This window comes from Carcharhinus amblyrhynchos, chromosome 6 (assembly GCF_965287045.1).
Source record: "Carcharhinus amblyrhynchos chromosome 6, sCarAmb.v2.hapA, whole genome shotgun sequence".
Taxonomy (NCBI): domain Eukaryota; kingdom Metazoa; phylum Chordata; class Chondrichthyes; order Carcharhiniformes; family Carcharhinidae; genus Carcharhinus; species Carcharhinus amblyrhynchos.
This window is the reverse complement of record NC_137329.1, coordinates 31,115,894-31,132,783: the sequence shown is the minus strand read 5'-3', so window position 1 is coordinate 31,132,783 and position 16,890 is coordinate 31,115,894.

Genomic DNA, 16,890 nt, shown 5'->3' with positions numbered 1-16,890 from the left:
GCCCCAATATGATTCACGTGATGCTCTTTCAGAATTCAATAGTTGTTCTTTTGATGGGAAATGCATTTTTATTGGTTTATATTTTGAGAGAGGGACATTGGAAAGGACACCTCCCCTCTCACCTTCAACATAATATCAAGCACTCCTTATGAGGAAATTGGAGCCTCCTAGATTGCTTTCCAGTACTTCATCTACTCTTGTGTGTGGCAGCTTCAAGAGCATATGGATGAACCCTTTACATTTTACCACAAGCCCAATGCCTTTACTTGCTCAGAAGTCTAAGGAAATTTGGCATGTCAGCTAGACTCTCACCAACTTTTACATATGTACCATAGAAAGCATTCTTTCTGGAAGTATCACAGTTTGGTATGGTTCCTGCTCTGCCCAAAACCACAAGGAACGACAAAAGGTCATGAATGCAACCCAATCTATCATACAACATTCCATCACACTCTTGACCTGTGCCTTCTGCTGGTAAGAAGATTTTGGGGAATCGAGAGGTGAGTTACTCGCTGGAGAATTTTTAGCCTTTAATCTGCCCTGGTAGCCACAGTATTTATATGGCTGGTCCAATTCAGTTTCTGGTCAATGGTAACTCCCAGGACCTTGATAATGGGGGAATCAGTGATAGTAATGCCATGGAATGTCAAGGGGCGATGGTTAGACTCTCTCTTGTTGGAGATAGTCACTGCTTGCCACTTGTGTGGCATGAATATTATTTGTCACTTGTCAGCCCAATCCTAGATATTGTCCTTGTCTTGTTGGTTATGGATATGGACTGATTCAGTGTCTGAGGAATTGTGAATCATGCTGAACATTGCACAATCATCAGTGAATATCCCTACTTCTGTCCTTATGATGGAAGGAAAATCATTGATGAAGCGACTGAAGATGGTTGGACCTAGGACACTATCCTGAAGGACTCCTGCAGTGATGTCCTGGAGCTGGCATGAATGATTTCTAGCATCCACACCTATCTTCCTTTGTGCCACGTATGACTCCAACCAGCGGAGAGCTTTCCCCCGATTCCCCATGACTCCAGTTTTGCTAGGGCTCCTTGATGCCAGTCTAGATCAAATGTGGCCTTCGAATCAAGGGCAGTCACTCTCAACTCACCTCCGGAGTTTAGTTCTTTTGCCCATGTTTGAACCAAGGCTGTCATGAGGTTGTAATGCCAGTAAGTTTAAAGGTCCCAGACCACTCTGACAAGCTGAGAAATAAGTGTGTAATATAATTGGGTGGGTGAGTACTGTAGGGAGGGGGCTTTATTCGTGGGATGGGGACATCGTGGGATGCTGGATATTCTAGAGGGCTTGAAAATAGATAAGTCCCCTGGTCCAGACAGGATTTACCCTAGGATTCTCTGGGAGGCTAGAGAGGTGATTGCAGAGCCTTTGGCTCTGATCTTCAGGTCATCGTTGGTCTCTGGTATAGTACCGGAAGATTGGAGGACAGCGAATGTTGTCCCATTGTTTAAGAAGGGGAACAGAGACTTCCCTGGGAATTATAGACCGGTGAGTCTTACTTCTGTTGTGGGCAAGGTTTTAGAAAGAATTATTAGGGATAGGATTTATAGTTATTTGGAGAGTAATGAATTGATTAGAGACAGTCAGCATGGTTTTGTAGCAGGTAGGTCGTGCCTTACTAACCTTATTGAGTTCTTTGAGAAAGTGACCAAAGAGGTGGATAGGGGTAAGGCAGTTGACGTGGTATATATGGATTTTAGTAAGGCGTTTGATAAGGTTCACCATGGTAGGCTTCTGCAGAAAATGCAGATGTATGGGATTGGGGGTAATCTAGGTACTTGGATCAGGAATTGGCTAGCAGATAGGAGACAGAGGGTGGTGGTTGATGGTGAATATTCGTCATGGAGTTCGGTTACGAGTGGTGTGCCTCAGGGATCTGTTTTGGGGCCACTGCTGTTTGTAATTTTTATTAATGATCTGGATGAGGGTATAGTTGGGTGGATTAGTAAGTTTGCTGATGACACCAAAGTCGGAGGTGTGGTAGATTGTGAGGAAGGGTGTCATAGTTTGCAGGGTGACTTAGACAGGCTGCAGAACTGGGCCGCGAGGTGGCGGATGGAGTTTAATGCAGAGAAGTGTGAGGTGATTCATTTCGGTAGGAGTAACAGATGTGTTGAGTATAGGGCTAACGGGAGGACTTTGAATAGTGTGGAGGAGCAGAGGGATCTAGGTGTATGTGTACATAGATCCCTGAAAGTTGGGAATCAAGTAGATAAGGTTGTTAAGAAGGCATACGGTGTCTTGGTGTTTATTGGTAGGGGGATTGAATTTAGGAGTCGCAGCGTCATGTTGCAACTGTACACAACTCTGGTGCGGCCGCACTTGGAGTACTGTGTGCAGTTCTGGTCCCCACATTACAGGAAGGACGTGGAGGCTTTGGAGAGGGTGCAGAGGAGGTTTACCAGGATGTTGCCTGGTATGGAGGGGAGGTCCTATGAGGAGAGACTGAGGGATTTGGGGTTGTTTTCGCTGGAAAGAAGGTGGCTAAGAGGGGATCTTATTGAAACATATAAGATGATTAGAGGTTTAGATAGGGTGGATAGTGATAGCCTTTTTCCTCGGATGGAGAAAGCTAGCACGAGGGGGCATGGCTTTAAATTAAGGGGGGGTAGTTATAGGACGGATGTCAGGGGTAGGTTCTTTACCCAGAGGGTGGTGAGGGATTGGAATGCCCTGCCTGCTGCGGTTGTAAATGCGCCTAGTTTGGGGGCGTTTAAGAGATCTGTGGATAGGTTTATGGACGAAAAGGGATTGGTTTAGATTAGTGGGTCAGTGTTTTTTTTTAAAAAACTGGTCGGCGCAACATCATGGGCCGAAGGGCCTGTTCTGCGCTGTAATGTTCTATGTTCTATGTTAACCAGGAGGCTAGGGACATAGTCAGGGAATGGGGCATACTTACGGTGTAGTCAGGGATAGTTGGGGTTTTCTGGGTATGGGAGGTAGTTGGGATATCAAATGGGTAATTAAGGGTTGGGGAGTTGTCAGTGGAGGTTGTAATGGGGCAGAGAGTCAAGGGTGAATTGTATGCTTTTAATCCTTCTAAGCCCTCTTGGTTAACTATTCTGGTAAGTTATTTGAGCCCATTTGATATCACCAACTTTTACTCCAGGTTCCAGATGCAAGGGGATTGCCCAATGGAAGTTGAAATATCCCTTGCAATTCCTGTGGGATCCTTGGTTTATGACTTCTGAGGAGCCCCGCAGTGCAGCTTCCTTGGGCTGCAACCATCTGGAGACCAGAAGATCAGGGCTATTAATTTGGCAGTGGAATTAAGGGGGTTGTATAAGGGAGATCTGAGAGAGCTGATGTTCTGTAGATGATGACATTTTAATTTATTTTTAGGTGCGTTCATGTCTCTGTTAAAATAGCAGATGGAGGAATGTCATGGAAACACTTCCTAAAGCCTTAGCTGGGATTTTCCAACCCTGCTGACCCCTGGGATCATCCAGTCCCACCAAAACCTTTGGCTAGACCGCCAATTTCCCTGCAGTGTTTCCCACCACAGCTGGGCCACAAAATCCTGGCCTTCGATTCATACCCCACCCCATTTCAATGGCATAAATGGAGCTGACGAGTGGCAGCATGGAAATCAGTAACCTGAACTTGTCCTTTTTCATCGATCAAGTTATGTTAAGATCTGTGCTTGATCTGCTAATATTGCGAATAGTCATTTCTAATCTTCATTCCTGTCCACATCTGCTTTTTAGAAGTTATAATTTCTTTCTGATAAGCTTTTTATTGGCTAGACTTTATCCTTTTCACTATAAATGGGTACGTTCCAACACAAATCTTTTGGCAACATTATCAATTCAATTTTGGGAAAGAAGTGAATCACAATGTGCAACATTTTTCCTTCGTGCCTTGTTTTCATCTTGTATATTTTTTAACCATACTCCATCCTCCTCTTTCCTCCTTTACTTCTGTTACCTTTATCAGAGGCACTTGGAGAAAAATTCTGGCTGGGATTTTGCGGCCGTCACGCTGTTCTTCAGTCCTGCCGGCAGTGCACCCCTCCCGTGTGTTTCCCATAGGCGTGGGGTGACATCAGTGGGAATTCCCATTGACAGCTGCAGGACCAGTGAATCCTGCTGTTGGCAAACAGTACACCACCTCCCACCAGTGGAAAACATGTGGCTGGGAGGCCGGAGAATCTCGCCCACTATCTGTTGGGAAAGGTATAGAAATAGAAAGGACATTAATACGATGTGACAGGAAAACTATAGCAAAGGAATCTTATGAATGCTAAGCAGGTAGGCTACACTAAATGTCCTGGCAAGTAAGAGGTGATCAGAATCAAAAGTGGAAAATCGGAAAGTAGATTGTGAAAGATATAAATCTGATTCTTTTTGTAACAACTCTGATTGCAATTTGTGCCTCTTATCGTGTCCCTGCCCTGAAACCATCACTTGAAAGTAAACGTTTTATTCTGAACTAAACTGTAAAATAACTCTCCTGTCAACAAGGGAAGGAACTTTCACAGGTTTGGTGTGAACGCGAGCCAAGGTAGTGCTTCTATGGAAGCAAGTTCAGGTTTCCACCATGTTTCGGCATGTTTCTCAAGTGTCGTGTTCAGAAAACCAGTTCAATCTCGAATTAAAGAAACTGAGTTTCAGCAACAATGAATTCCACTTTGCCTGAAGGACGATTCAAGGCTCCCCATGAGGCAAAGATGAATTGCAAACCTTCAATCATTGTTTTGCCAGCTTCTTACCTTTTTACACATAAGCTTGCCCTGCCAAAAATCCGAGCCCATTTTTTCTAGTTACATGTTTTCTCCTTGTAGCCTGGAACTTCTCCAACTTTGCTTCACGCTTAGTTTATGACATATAATTTTGACTTTGCCTGTGTAAAAGGGTTGCTGATGCCTGGAGCCAGGAGGGGAATGAAGTGCTGATGGGACATGTTTCAAGTTTCCTTTACTGAATCAAAAAACATGAACCTTTATGTGTGTTTTTAAATTGGGTGACGTTAAGCACCAGCAAAGGAACTGTCATTTCATGTCCAGAATGGACTGAATGCGAAGTAAAGGTTTGATTACTTTGTGTCAACGTGGCTCAGTCTCCACGTCACAAGAGCCCTTTGAGAGGTTTCCAGTGCCCATTATCAGCTATCTTCCCGAGTGAGTTTGCCAGTTTCAACCCTAATTTGTGGTGCTTTTATGCCATTGGTCTATGCCCATTGTACAGTATGTTGAGATTGCCCAAGTTCATATTGTTCAGCCATTCACAATCCACTGAGAAAAGGATTTTTTTACCTCAACGAATGGTGTGGGTTTTACCAAGGTCCTCGGGGTGAAAGGGATAGTTTATTTCTTCATTTTTCAGGATGTGGTCATCACTGGCTGAAGAGACAATAGCCAAGTGGTATTATTGATAGACTATTAATCCAGAAACTCAGCTAATATTCTGGGGACCCACGGCAGCTGGTGGAATTTGAATTCAATAAAAAATATCTGGAATTAAGAACCTATGATAACCATGAAACCATTGTCGATTGTCAGAAAAACCCACCTGGTTTCCCTAAATGTCTTTTAGGGAAGGAAATCTGCTGCCTTTGCCTGATCTGGCCTACATGCGACTCCAGAGCCACAGCAATGTGGTTAACTCAACTACCCTCTGAAATGGCCATGCAAGACACTCGGTTTCAAGGGCAACTTGGGACGGGCAATAAATGCTGGCCCAGCCAGTGATGCCCATGTCCCACGAATGAATAAAAAATAAGTAAAAGTACAAAATGGGAATCTGGAGAAAGTTTAAATGAATATAACAGATTCATTACCAATCACTGCAGGAAATTGAGAGCAGAGGTTATGAGGGTAAATGTTGCTGTAAAATGCCTAATCAAAAGATATAGTGCTAATCCTGAAGAATATATTGAGCTTTTTTGGAACAGAGAGAGAAATCAGAATGAGATCGGGAGAGAGAGTTAAAATGGAGATGATAGGAAGCTTGGGGGTCACACTTGTGAACTGAACAAATGTGTTCTAAAAAGGGTTCTGCATTTGGTCCCCTCCAGTGTAGAGGAGATGCTTCATGAGCAGTGAATGCACAATACCAAATTAAAAGAAATGCAAGTGAGTAACTATTTCAGTTGGAAGGGAAGTAGAGGGCCCTGGATGATGACAAGAGAAGAGTAGAAGGACAGGTGTTGCATCTCCTCTGCTTACATGGGAAGGCACTTTGGGAAAGGGATGTCACACAGAGAATGCTGCTTTCAGTATGTTGAAAGGGGAGGATGAGATGTGTTTTATTGTAATATTTAATAAGTAATATTTTATAATATGATGAGATGTGTTTCATGGTGGTACTATGCAAGGGATGGTGGAAATGGCAGAGATTGACGCATTGGGCATAGGGATTTCCAGGATCCACATTATTTCATTTTAGTGACATTGAGAGTATCCGGGGAACATTCACGGTCATTGTAAACTGTTCAAGGTTTAATTTTCGTAATACAAGAGGGTCTTGAGGATAAAAAAAGGTCATTTTGTTCATTGTGTCTGTTTTTTTTCCCACAGACCATGTACGGCCTGGTTCTTGTTAAGTTCTAACCCACCCATATAGTCTCTTTGGGGAATGTTCTGTGTAAATGCTACTGATCCCTAAAGACAATTGAGCAAAACTACAGAGCAGTTAACCATCTTCACAACACTGCAACCGATGTCTGCTGTCCCCTAGACAATAATTCCTTTTCCTCATGCAGCGTAGGACCCATATTAATCAGTTAAGCTAATTGGATGTAATTTGCATACTCTGAATAGTTAATTAGAATATAGACTTTTCCCCCACAACTGAGGAAGCTCCTATATTTACAATGTTAGGGTATGACCATTATGCTATTAAAGATAATACATTAATAATGCTAATTATGCTTAATTTACATATGCAGACTAGTTTAATTAGAAATAGACTTTCCACAGTAACACAAAAGATGGAAGTCTTAGTTTCAGCAAACGTGGGGCAGTATTATCATGCTAATGATGTAAAGTATGAATTAATATGCAAATTAAATCTAAATTGCATATCCAATACTAATTTGTAAATAGACAGTACTAAATAGTCTTTTCCCATGACTCAAAAATTTACACAAATTAAAGATTTTAAATAAGTTATCAGATAATCAGAGAAAAAGCACATTTCTTTTACTGTAATTAAGGGAAAGGGCACATAATGAAATACATATTAAATGTTCAAGGGTTTATTTTGCCTAGAGGCTGAAAATAGGCACTAAATGGGTGCCGTGCCAATATGACCACTTGGTTGAAATGCTAGATTTAGCACACAGTTTTGGTTTTAATTTCTGTTCACCATAACTTGAACCTGCCTAGAAGTATGGAATCAGAAACCTACATGTTCAGCGTTCAAAAATAGTGACAATTTTTGTGGAGCTCATCACTTCTACTTACACTGATGCAATGGAGTTCTCTAATCGATACATAATGGAACATCCCAGGATGGCTCAAGGACCTTAGAAGAGGGCACACAGGCTCTCAGATGATGTACTGTAGTGGAGAGTAGGAGGAAATCCCCCATACATACTGGGTGAGGAGGGAGTTCTCTTGTCCCTGTCACCTGTAACAACTGCTGTGGATCTGGCCTGGCTTCATATCTTCCTCCCATTCCTCTCCCAGAACAAGTGGAAACCAAAACCAAGTGCTGAGATGCAAGAACCCCTGTCTCTTGATGAATCCTACAGAGTTTTAATTTAGACTTACATTAACACTGCAATGAAGTTACTGTGAAAATGCCCTAGTTGCCACAATCCAACATCTGTTCATGTACACTAAGGGAGAATTTAGCATTGCCAATGTGCCTAACCAGCATGTCTTTTGGATTATGGAAGGAAACCAGAGCATCTGGAGGAAACAGGGAGACACAGGGAGAATGTGCTGATTTCACACAGACAGTGACCCAAGCCAGGAATCAAACCCAGGTCCCCGGAGCTGTGAGCATCAGTGACAACCACTGAACCACCATGCCACCCAAAGTATCCAATAAAGTGGAGTAGCAGAGCATTTACTCATGTTAGGTGAAGTCTTTGTTGGGTTCAATAGCTTAATTAATCTGTATTTGATTATGCTGGTCTGTTGACTGATCTATGCTCACTGTGCTTGATTGATTAAACCTGGGTGTAGCCTCTGGAAGATTCTTACAGAGAAATATCTGTGTTAGGAACGCTGACTCACCTTATCCATGAGCAGATGCTGGGAACTACAAGACCCAGCATGTCCTGGGAATCTCTGTGCATGAGCACATCAGGAGTGCCCAGCATTTGGAATTATTTGAACCAAGGACAAGGGCATCTGCGTGAAAGAGAAGCAGCATCAAAACCCTGATCATAGGACACAGGAACTGGCTGTCAGATTGAAAAGAGACCCAAGTGAGGGACAGAGAGAGATCCTGAAGCAGGAACCCAGCCAGAGGCCCAAGAGAAGAAACAGAACTGGGGAATGAAGCACCTATAGAGACCACCTATAGGAATCCTTCAGAAGAGGAGCAAAGGAAGATGCTCCAAGCAGTAAAAGTGCTGTGGTTGGCAAGCTTCAAGTGGTGATGCTTGAGGAAAGCCCTGGGGATCAGTGAGGGGAGCAGAATGTTGGTGATTCCATGCAGCGGGCTGTTGGGTCAAAGGTAACCATTTGGTACAGTGGTATAATGTTCAGCATATTTGAAGATCTGAGGTTGGTCTTGTGAGTTGATGCTGTAGTGTAATCTTGGAAATCCAGGGAAATGGAGACGAGATTGAAAGCCTGAAATGGGAACCATCATTGAGGCACTCTGATTCCAAGCAACATTTGGAGAGAATTCCAAGACTAGATCTTCAAAAGGTAAGAGTGAAGACTTGCATTTCCTCATTAGGGGCTGAGAGTTTCAACAAGGTTGTGTACCTCAGTGAATGCTGATGTTTAGGTGAGCAAGCAGGCTATGATGGGGAGACAAAGCAAAGTAAAAAAGAGAAAAAGAGACAGATTGGGCAATCAGACCAGAATTTGGCAAAGTGTCAGGGTCTGTCAGATCTTCTGACACTGTCAAAAAAAACAGCTGGATGTGTTTCACACTGTCATGTCAAGGGGTGGGGCGTAAACAAATGGGTAAAGCTGGACTGCACTGAGATCAGGACACTCTTTTTAAAGGACACCCGATCAGAGCAAGAAACAACCTCCCCGTCAACACACCACAGAGAATTGAGGAGCATTCCCCCCATTCCCACTCACCCCCTGCAATCAGAGCCAGCATTCCCTCTGTAACCACAGCCAGCAGTTCCCCCGCACTCCCCCCCCCCCGCCATCAGGATCTCACATCCCACTGGAAAATTACCGGTATCAGACTTTTTCCCTCCAAGTCCGAACCCAAACAGCCTTAGCTGGCATCCCCCCTCCCACATCCGGTCCTCCTTGCCACCACAGATAAATGAGTCCCCATCCACTCCATGGGACTTTCACTAGGTTCCATCCCTGCTTTTCCCCCTGACACAGGTTGGTGCTGCCAAGGAGGGTGGCTGAAATGGGTGGAGACTGAAGGAGCAGGGCCTGGAGAGCAGGTGCATGAAAGCATTGGGACCAGGAGGGGGAGGGGGGCGGGGTAGATCCGTCAGGAGGCGGGGGGTGATACTGTGCATTGGAGGGGGAGAGGGGAGGGTCTTGCGGATCAGCTGAGGCAGCAATCAATGGGTGGGGGTGATGGCCGGGATGACGATGGGTGAGGGGCAAGGTGATGTCGATGGTGGGGGAGGGGAATGACAGATCTCCCAATATACTGTGTACACAATGCACTGAGAGTTCAGGGCACTTAACTTCAGGGTCTTGCGGATCGACTGCTGAGCTGCAGGTTCAGGGCTCACCTACAGCTCAGCAGCCGATTTCCCAGCAAGAAAATCTGGGGGGTTTTTTCAGTGCCTTTCCACCTCCTTCCCCCTCTCCATCCCCTTCCCCCTCTTCACCACCTTCTTCCTCTCCACTCCCTCTTTACCCAGTTCTCCTCCTCATATCCCTCACCTCCTTGTTTGAGACAACAGTGTGTATAAAAATGTATAAAAATATTTCATTGATCATATTATGTTAGAGAAAAAAAATTGTAACAAATTTGTAAAGATGGGACAATTTAACGAAATGTCATAGCTGCTGAAGTAAAATATTTAGTTAAATGTTAACATGGTATCAAAGTTTTGTATTTATAACATTATATTTGTTCATAAATGTTTACCATTAAATAACAGATTACTACTAATGCTCTATTTAATCAAAACAAAATATTTAAATATGAAATTATACAAATGAAACATTCAGAATGGTTCAATATGAGAATTCTAAATGAAGTAAGCAAGGCAGAAGAATACTAATGATAAACACATTTAGATTTTCCACAGCCCAAAATGTGGAGTCTCCTTTGCTCAATCTCATGCAGGTATCCAAAATCATGGTCTGATAAATTCTGACCTCTCATCTGCCCAATTAAATCGTCAGTTTCCATAGGCCCTATCCTCATAACCCCACATATTTACCTTAGTTCCACTTGACACTAAGGGAGAATTTACCATGGCCACTCAATCATTAAAGAAATTTAAGAAAACACATTTTAAATGAGCTAATAGCAATAGGATCATTGACTTAAAGTAAATAGCAACAACAAAATCAAAGAAGCTTCAACCTATCTTTTATAATAAGAGGGAAATACTTTCAATACAAAAGTGCCTTTTCCAAGCTGGACATGGGGGGATCCCCAGTCTGGCATATCATAAGATGACAGGCTGTGGCCTGAGGAGTTGGCTCAGCTGAAGCTGAACTTTGATGCTCCCATTGCGAGTTTGGGCGCTATTTTTCAAGGCAGGTAAACACGCAAAAATTTATTTTATTTTTGGTGACCAATAGCTTCCCGCCATTTATAGGTTATATTGAGCCATTGTATCTTCACAAAATTTAGCTGACCATAAAAAAAATTGAAGAACAGTGATTGTTAACATTCAATCTAGAGTTTAAAGGGAAAATATAGGAGAAAAGGAAGGTTCTGAGTTACAATAATTCTGTGATGTTTAAATCCTACTAATCCAATGTTATGTGTATTGACTTTTGTTTAGGTTAAGTCTTTGTAACTTTATAACATGATATATGTAATTGCAGAACAAAATGAAATGCTTATCTGTACAGTATGTGATAAGCAATTTGTTAAAAGCTTATGTGGGTAGATACTACTTGTGAAGAAATTATAAAACAATTGTAAATAAACCGTCATTCTGGTGAGGCTTTCTTTTTCCCAAGGGCAGGTATTAGGAATCTCAACTTATGTTATTGTCAAATGGCGACTGGCAACAACAACTCCCAGCATGCTTGGAGCTCTTTAGGTTGAGAACAAGGGCCCAGTGCACGTGAATGGAAAAGAAATGGTGCAAAATCCCTAAGCACAGGATGAGGAATGGGGCACCATTTGATTTGATTTGATTTGATGTGATTCGATTTGATTCAATTTGTTTTGTTATTGTCACATATATCAGTATACAGTGAAAAGAATTGTTTCTTGCGCACTATACAAAGCATACTGTTCATAGAGAAGAAAAGGGGCAGGTGCAGAATGTAGTGTTATAGTCATAACTAGGGTGTAGAGAAAGATCAACTGAATATGAGATAGGTCCATTCAAATGTCGGATGGCAGCAGAGAAGAAGCAGTTCTTCACTCGGTTGGTACATGTCCTCAAATTTTTGTATCTTTTTCCTGACAGAAGAAGGTAGAAGAAAGTATGGCCAGGGTGCGTGAGGTCCTTGATTATGGTGGCTGCGGAAAGTGTAGACAGAGTCAATGGATGAGAGGCTTGTTTGCATGATTGTCTGGGCTATGTTCATGACTTTTTGTAGTTTCTTGTGGTCTTGAACAGAGCAGGAAACATACCAAGCTGTGATACAACCAAAAAGGATGCTTTCTATGGTGCATCTGTAAAATCAAGAAGATCCCAAAGCAAGGGACGGTGAGGGGGGATAGGAATTCCCAAAGGAGAGAACCCAATGAGGAAGGCCAGGGAGAGGGATAGTGAGAGGTCCCAGAAAAAGAGAGGGAGAGAACCAGGGAAGGAGAAACCTGGAGAAAGAGGCCAGTGGTCACATCTGCCATTTAGTGCGCTAAATCACGGTTGGGCACCTGTATGCCAGGTTATCAAGTGACTTAAGTTTATGTGAGACCAGCACCACTTAAAGCTGGCTTTTTCTATTTAATGCTAGCCTGTACCACAAAGAACAGGGATCCATTCTGGTTACAGCCACAATTGGATTAGTAGGATTTAAACATCACAGAATTATTGTAACTCAGAACCTTCCTTTTCTTCTATATTTTCCCTTTAAACTCTGGATTGAATGTTAACAATTACAGTTCTTCAAGTTTTTTTATGGTCAACTAAATTTTGTGAAGATACAATGGCCCAATGTTACTTATTAACAGCGGGAAGCCCAGGGGTCATAAGCTAGAAGTGGCTGGGGAAGCGGGATTACAAGGAAGAAAGAAGATGCAGGGAGTATGAATTATAGCTGAATAGGGGCAAGGGTGGATTTCACAACTTTCAGACGCAGCTCCAAGAGCCCTGGTACAGGAGGTGGACAGGAGGAGCGAGTCACCACGGAGATCTGGGTCAGTCGCACATCCCTGACTCCCGGCTCTGGGCTGTGACCCTGCTGCCGGACTCCACCGGCCTACAACTCAAACAGCATTGCTGCCTGCAGGAGGTGAATGATCAGCTCTTCTGCCACCCTTCCCCCCCACCCCCAAACCCGGTGGGTCACTTGCCCCCAACCTCCCTCCATCTCTTAGCTTCCCTGTCTTGAGTTTGTGTCTATATACGCCTGTTTGTGAACACAACTCTTCACTCACCTGAAGAAGGAGCGATACTGCAAAAGCTTGTGCTACCAAATAAACCTGTTGGACTTTAATCTGGTGTTGTGAGATGTGCTTACTCCAGTCCAATGTCAGCATCTCCACATCATCCCTTCTCAGGAGGCCAGGCTGCTCTTCAACTAAACTCTCAGAAGACAATGAGAGCTGATAAGAACATTAAAACATAAGAAATAGGAGCAGGAGTAGGCCATCTAGCCCCTCGAGCCTGCCCCGCCATTCAATAAGATCATGGCTGATCTGAAGTGGATCAGTTCCACTTTCCCGCTTTCTCCCCATAACCCTTAATTCCCTTGCCTGTCAAAAACCTATCTACCCGTGACTTAAATATATTTAGCGAGGTAGCCTCCACCACTTCAACGGGCAGAGAATTCCAGAGATTCACCACCCTTTGAGTGAAGAAGCTCCTCCTCAACTCCGATCTAAACTGCCCCCCTCCCCCCATCTTGAGGCTGTGCCCTCTAGTCCTGCTGTCCTTTCTAAGTGGGAAGAATCTCTCTACCTCTACCCTATCCATCCGTTTCATTATCTTATACGTCTCTATAAGATCCCCCCTCATCCTTCTAAACTCCAACAAGTACAGACCCAGCCTATTTAATCTCTCTTCATAGTCCAACCCCCTCATCTCCGGTATCAGCCTAGTGAACCTCCTCTGCACTCCCTCCAAGGCCAAAATATCCTTGCACAAGTGCGGCAACCAAAACTGCACACAGTACTCCAGCTGCGGAGTAGCTGTCACAATCAGTGTAAATGCTGTAAGAAATTCAATGATCTCTCACAAGTGTTCAAACGCAAGAGATTCACCTTCTAGTGGAAAAACCAGAACCACCATCAGCACATACTTTCAATTCAACATCACTGTGATCACATATCTTCCAATATCGATTGCAACTCATACCTTCCCTTCATTGCTTCACCTCATGCTCATACATTGATACCAGCCTCATGCCCATTACTCAGATTTCACACACTACAAGCTATTCAACCGTGACCACCACAGCAGCCAAACATATTGCACCACTTTCACCGACCTGTTTTCCCCTCTCTTGCAGGACAAAGAGCCAGCAACCCTGAACTGGCGGCAGAGAAATGTTATGGCCGTAGGTGGGGCTGATACCACTGTGATGGTGATGTACTTACATCTAATATTCCACACTTGCCTTTCATTTTTTAAACTGTTTCACGGGATGTTGGCATTACTGGTTTGTTGCCATCATTAATTGACCTTGAACTGTGTGACTTGCTAGGTAGAGGCAGTTATAAGTTAACCAGTATTGCTGATTGACTTATAACTGGTTGCCAGTACTATGGATCTGTTTGATAGTATTGTGGATCTGGAGTCACATGTAGGCCACACCAGATAATGATGTCCCTTTAAGAGTGCGGGTTCCACAAGGAGCAATTAGCTCCATCCAGTGTGGCACCCTGCTAGGCAGCCTTAGACCTGAGTGTGAATCAGTGCACACCTCAAATAAGGAGCTCCAATGTTCAAGTTACCAAGCCTACCTTATGATTCCTTATGCACCCTTAGTACAAAGGGACATACATAATAGAAATAACCTCCTCCCCACCCCCAACACATGGAGGTCTCAGAGGCCGCCCCCCCATCCACTGACCAGATCAATATTGGTACCTCCTTCTCTCCCCCTACTCCATACCAACAAACATCACCAACATTTCCCCATCTTCACTATTCCCCTTCACTGTCCCCCCACACCAACAATCATCACCAGCATTACCTTCTCCCCCCACTCCCAACAAGGACAAACACATGCAACATGCCCCATCCATGACACTCCCACTAGGGCTTGCCCCGGCATTGCCCCTTGGCACAGGTAGACACTGCCAGGTTGCCAGGCAGTGCCAACCTGGGTCGGGGAGGGCAGTGCCAGGGAGCAACACCTGGAGGCCGTTCCAAGGCACTGCCTGGCCAAGTCCCTCTCCCTGAGAATGATACTCACCTTTAAATTTAAATTTAAAATTCACTATCATCATCATCATTCAGGAAAGAGGTAGCATTGGGGTTGTGAGAATGAGGGGGGTTAATTGGGAGCTGTGGGGATGAAGGCTCATTTGGGACTTGGGGGAGAGGGGGTTCATTTGATACCCACAGCTAGTTCACGCCTAGATTACCCTGTTGTAAACTGCGCCTATGTGACGTCACGTTGGCAAGGTATGAAAATTTAGTGAAAGGGGCAGATCTGTTGAGGGGGAGGGTAGTTAATGTTACTAACTACCCTTCCCCTCTATTAAAAATAGGTTCTCGTCCATTATGGAGCCAAATGCAGCCCATTATGTTACTGGGGCCACTACCCCACTTTAACTCAAAATCCTTAAAGCTCGTATGATGCTATGTTATCCAATGAAACATGTTAGCAGGCAACGGAATGTCCAGAGGTGATCAGACTAACTTGAATTGTTAAATGTTTGGGGGAAATTACTTGAGAGCCAAAAGAGGCAGAATACTTCCTTGAGGCTCCTTGATTCTCCTTGAATGTCACCATTCCTCTTCCTCCCACCTACCAGCCACTCTTTGCTGACCAACCCCATTGCCCCTCCCCACACCCCCTGCTAAGCAATAACCTCAGGCCAAAAAGGGCCGCCTTGGAACTAAAACCGGCATCACACTCCTGTTCAATTTTTTTATCTTGCACCTGCCAACTTCAGGCAAGGGACAGTCCAGTCAAATTGCAACAAAGCATCAGAGTTAAAATGGCTGGGCCTCACACCAATGTGTATAGGATTTCCTCCCATCTTCAAGATTGCCAAGGCTTATGATAAGACACGCAGTGATAGATTGTAGCAAGAAAGTAACAATGGAGTGCGCATTTAAGATAATTACAAAAAGAATTATGGAGTAAGTTGAAGACATTTCATTACGGAGGGTGGCCAAAATGTGTACTTGTCTGCTGCAAACTGTTAGTGAAGCACAGTCTATAAATCTTTTCAAAAGAAATTAGATAAGTGCTTGAAAATTGAGCTTGTTGAAGGATATGAAGAGCAAGCAGCAAAGATGGTTAATGTGAAGAGAATCAGATTTAGAAAGGACAAATGCCCTTTATCCGAGGAGTAAAACTCTGTAATTCTTGATTTATCACTAATTTTCTACAATTCCTTCTCATTTTGATTGTGGTATGAGATCTAGTAGCCTTCCTGAGTATATCCTGAGAGTGTCCAGGAGTGAAGGATTGTTAATCAGGGTATTTGACATTTTGCATCTCATGCTTACCTTCTCGGGCTGTACCCAGCTTTGTTCACTGAAAGACTGAATACAGTGTCATGCTGGACGCTCACTATGTGACATTCAGCTACTTCTGATCTGAATCAGCCTACCCAAAAATACAATTATTCTGAGATCATGGTTCACTGGTAGGCTTCTGGTTGAGTTGGCTTCTTGAACTGGGCAACACTTTTATTCTAAAAGAGAGAGAAGAAGAGAAGGCGCCTTTCATCCTGTTTCCTTAACTGATTTGCTGTCACCACCTATGTCAGTTGCAACCTCTTTCAAGTGGCTGGGCAGCCTTGGTTTGAAATACTTCACCCATTGTGTATCTATAAGGTTTGGGTGTGTCTATCTACAGCAGCTATTGTTACAATAACCAATTCTTTGCATTTGTAATGTATCTTCATTATGAGTTTTGATAGGTTTATTTTTTATCAGTGTCAAATATAGGCTTACGTAACCCTTGCCCAAAGTTGGCAGGTGCAAGGTAAAAAAAAATTTGGGCAGGAGAGTGATCCTGGTTTTACTTCCAAGGTAACACTTCCTGGCTTGGTGCACGTTTGTGGGGGGGAGGGGATGGGGGGGGTGTGGTGGTGGTGGGGAGTGGGGGGGGGGGGCGGAGTGGGGGGGAGAGGGTGGTCAGCAAAGAGCTGCTGGTAGGTGGGAGGTGTCAGGGGACTGTGCCAAGGGCAAACCCTAGTGGGAGCCTTGTGGGCGGGGCGTGTGGCATGTGTATGTAGTTGTTGGGGAGGGAGAAGGCGATGAAGGCAAT